Below are 4,525 nucleotides of genomic sequence, written 5' to 3'. Positions count from 1 at the left end.
TACAATTGTTTACTTTCCAATCACATTAGAGAGGTAAAGAAAAAGAACCTTAAAGTGACCTCAGATTTTTTAACATAAACCAATACTGTAATGTGCGCCTTACTGTAATCCATGGTTGTTTCCCTTCTCTTTGCTGCTCTTCCTTTTAAATCCTCATGTCTTCTCATGCTGGGGGAGAACTTCCCTTTTCAGCTCAGGGCCTCTTCCTGTAGTGCTGGCTCAGATTACAAGCCTATACAAACGGATACACAGACACCGTGTATCCATTCCTGAGACATTCAGGAGATTCTATGGTGGGCTGTGTAGGGTCACCCTCAGGTGGGATCTCGAGTGGGCTCTGCAAGGGGTATAACTAGAAATCACCGGGCCCCATGCAAAATTTTGCTATGGGGCCCGGTGATTTCTAGTTACGCCCCTGGGTGTAGGTATTTATTTATTTATTTATAAGCAAAAGGGCACAGTACAGGAAACTGAACCATATGGGCCACCAGGCCTGACATAATCTCGCATTTACAGAACCACCGCCTTAATGAACATAACAATGGCAGAGCAGGCATGGACATACCAATTATCTGCCTGAGGTCTGACCACTTATCCGCACCTATACCCTGAAGGCATTTTGTATTTTTCAGATTAAAGAATAAACTCCTGATTTTTTTATAATAGTTTGTATCTAAAATGTTTACATTTTCATTCATTCATGTATTTAATGCTAAATGTAAAAAAAAAATGCTTTGATCCAGAAAAATGATACAAGCACCTTTAAACAAATGACACATTGCAGAATAAAATTTGTTGTTAACCTAATGAGTTATTTTGACTCTTAAATTTGTAGGTAAAATTATCATTAAATGCTTTATTTTGATCTTCTCTTTTTTTTTAACAATCATTTGTATGTATTTTTATATGTCGTTTTTTTAATTTACAATTATATTTGTAGCACCAAATTTAAACAAAAAATGCTTTGTTCCTGAAAATGATTCTAGAAGCCTTTATAAAAGGGAAGAATTGCTGGTAACCTAGTTTTATTTTTGTTGTTTATATTTAAATAAAACTTTTGTATTTTGTTTTAATGCCTTCATTTCTCCAAGCTTTTTGCAGCACTGAGCAAGGAGCTCAGGGAGGGAGATGCATTTTGGCTTTGTAAGCTTTGCCGGTGCTCCTTGCACTGGCACTGAGCCCAAAGCCAATACGCACTATGAGCTGTTTTGGGCTGTGTGTGTATGTGTGCGTGTGTGTGTGTGTGTGTATGTATGTGTTTGTGTATGTGTGTGTATGTCTGTGTATGTGTGTGTGTTGTGTGTGTGTGTGTTTGTGTGTGCGTATGTCTGTGTGTGTGTATGTGTTGTGTGTGTGTGTGTATGTGCGTTTGTGTGTGTATGTGTGTATTGTGTGTGTGGTTGTGTGTGTTTGTGTGTGTGTCTGTGGTTGTGTGTGTATGTGTGTGTTTGTGTGTGTATGTGCGTGTTTGTGTGTGGTTTTGTGTGTATGTGTGTGTGTGTTGTGTGGTTGTGTGTGTATGTGTGTATGTTTGTGTGTTGTGTGTATGTGTGTTGTGTGTGTGTGTGTGTGTGTGTGTGTGTATGTGTGTGTGTGTGTGAGTGTGTGTGTGTGTTTGTGTGTGTATGTGCGTGTTTGTGTGTGGTTTTGTGTGTATGTGTGTGTGTGTGTGAGTATATGTGTGTGTGTGTGTGAGTATATGTGTGTGTGTGTGTGAGTATATGTGTGTGTGTGTGTGAGTATATGTGTGTGTGTGTGTGAGTATATGTGTGTGTGTGTGTGAGTATATGTGTGTGTGTGTGTGAGTATATGTGTGTGTGTGTGTGAGTATATGTGTGTGTGTGTGTGAGTATATGTGTGTGTGTGTGTGAGTATATGTGTGTGTGTGTGTGAGTATATGTGTGTGTGTGTGTGAGTATATGTGTGTGTGTGTGTGAGTATATGTGTGTGTGTGTGTGAGTATATGTGTGTGTGTGTGTGAGTATATGTGTGTGTGTGTGTGAGTATATGTGTGTGTGTGTGTGAGTATATGTGTGTGTGTGTGTGAGTATATGTGTGTGTGTGTGTGAGTATATGTGTGTGTGTGTGTGAGTATATGTGTGTGTGTGTGTGAGTATATGTGTGTGTGTGTGTGAGTGTGTGTGTGTGTGTGCGCGTTGTTAAATGCATTGCAGTTTGCCATTAATAAAAAAAATAATATAAAATAAAACAAAAATAAAAATGAATATAAAGAAACTCAGCTGAAATAAAATGAGTTTTGAAAAAAAATCCTAAAACAATTGGTTCCACTGGGGCTCGAACCCAGGACCTTCTGCGTGTAAAGCAGACGTGATAACCGCTACACTATGGAACCAGCTGACAGCCTGTCCTCTCCCAGTCACTGTTCTCTGTGTGCTCAGAGCTCCCTCTGCTGGACTTTCTGATCATTTTTTTCCCTTTCATTTTTTTTTCCTTTGTTGCTGACAGTTCAAAAATAACATTCAAAATGCTAACATTTGCTGAATTCCTCTTCCTGTGCTCACCACTGCCCAGATTGTGAATTAAGACAATATCAGAGTTATCACAGCAGACCCAGGATTGTATTGTGAGCGAGCACAGTTATTTGGCTCAGTACACACTCTTAAGGTGCCCATACACTGCTCAATTCTCGAACCATGTTAGAAAACCAGCCGAGAATCGTACGATTTTCGGCTGGTTTGAACAGTGCTCGGGAGACAAATGCCGAACGGGCCGGTGTGCGCACGCGCACACTGCCCGTTCAGCATTGCGGTCATCGGAAGCCCGCCCCTCAGGGGGGCGGGCTTGCGATGATCGAGAGTGCGATCTGCCTGTCCAAGATAGGCAGATCGTACATTTTTTTAATCACTTTACAACCATTGCAAGACTAAGGTCGTACAGTGTATGGCCACCTTTAGGCAGTGTCTTCACAATAGCCATAGCAGCCCATGCAGCTGCAATGGGGCCTGGGAATGGATGTGGGCCCTATGAAGGATTGCAGAAGTTGCTATTGATATTTTCAATCAGGAAGACATGACATCAGATGTACAGGGGGAGACTGTGCAGGCAGCCTTGCTATCTGACTTTAATATTATTGATGGTAGGAAGGTTGCTGGGGGCCCCATCAAAACTTTGCTGCCCCATGATCTGAGTAGGTAGGTGCAGTACGGCCAACGGCCACTAGATGCCCCCATGGGGCCCTGGAGATAGATGTAGCTCTGGCCTGGGGAGACTCTGTGTCCCAGGAGAGCTGATATATAGGGGGCGCACGAGAGGGGAAAGGAGAAGAGTACAGGAGAGCAGAAGTCTAAGACTGTATGCAGAGTCTCCGGAGGGAGACTCTAAAACATAGGCTGGTCCATGGGAAGGACAGGACCAGGCCTAGGACTATGTAGAGCTGTAGAGATTCCCCAGTTTTCCCTGGAGGGGGGAAACCACCGAGCTAGGACTGACAAGGATAGGATTCCGGAGAATAGTGAGAAGCTGTAAGACTGACGATATTTGCCAGTGGGCCTATGGCCGAAGTCGTGGACTCTGGGCTGCACCTGGGCTGTCCTTCTCTCTCTCTAATCTGTATCACCATGCAACTAACAAGAACTGTGCCGTCGTCCCACTAGGGGGTGGCTGAAACGTATGCTTATTGTCATGTTCATCCTTTTCAAGTAAAACCAAGAAAAGACTATCTGTGTGCAGGCCCGGGTTTCCCACAAGGCCACTGAGGCCCGGCCTTGGGGTGGCAGAGGGGCGGCAGCGGTGATCTTGTGGGGAAGTTGCGGGCGCCGGTGTAAGGTGTCCTCCACCCCCCCGCCCTGCCATCTGGTTGCCATTCTCAATTGATGGGGAGGGGGGCTTGGCGGCGCGGGGCGTATTGTGGAGTAAGGGAGTAAATCCGGCCCTGTCTGTGTGGACTGGTTCTTCTCCCTCCAACCTCTGAGAAGGTGGGGTTCTACAGGGGTGTGATGTTGGACTGTATCGTGGCTGTAACCGTCCTGAGGAGGGTAGGTGTGCAAAGGGACTATGCCCGACATAGGGCGCCGTTCATGGTGGCCTTTCTCCCTACGGGGGAGGAAGCGCCCAATACCGCAGAGGCGGTGGAAGCCATGAGGCCCTGTGTGCGCAGTACTACACGTGTGAGAGTGTTTGCACGAGGCCGAGGCCTCTAACCGTGGGGTGCCTGGTGTCGTGTTGCATACACGGGGTTACACAAAGCTAACCCAAAGGGAACACACACGTGAACCCCGCCTACATTTGTTTATGCCCCTGCTCTTAGCGCTCAAGCACGAGGGAATAAAGTGCTGCATTCAGATTCATACTATGTACAGTTTTATACGGATCTCAACTGAACAGCATTATAAGCTATAGGGCCCATGCATACAGCTGCCCTGGCCATTGGCCCTGCGAATCTCTATAATTGTTTGCTCTGTGTGAATGGATGCACAAAAGAAACATTCTTGTATATTATTTTGTTATAAGTTGGATGTCTATTTGAATGTCATCTTGTAATGTAATTGTTATATCGCATTGTGAC

General features: G+C 44.9%; 1 non-coding gene across 1 annotated transcript; it reads right to left on the bottom strand.

Moving 5' to 3' along the window:
• Nucleotides 1-2,280: 2,280 nt before the first annotated feature.
• On the bottom strand, nucleotides 2,281-2,353 carry TRNAV-UAC. The gene has a single exon. It is a non-coding gene; the product is annotated as a tRNA-Val (tRNA).
• Nucleotides 2,354-4,525: the final 2,172 nt, after the last annotated feature.

Source organism: Nanorana parkeri, unplaced genomic scaffold (assembly GCF_000935625.1).
Source record: "Nanorana parkeri isolate BGI_ZX_2015 unplaced genomic scaffold, ASM93562v1 scaffold4445, whole genome shotgun sequence".
Lineage (NCBI taxonomy): Eukaryota > Metazoa > Chordata > Amphibia > Anura > Dicroglossidae > Nanorana > Nanorana parkeri.
Note: the sequence above shows the minus strand (reverse complement) of the source record. Positions and strands in the feature narration are given on the sequence as shown.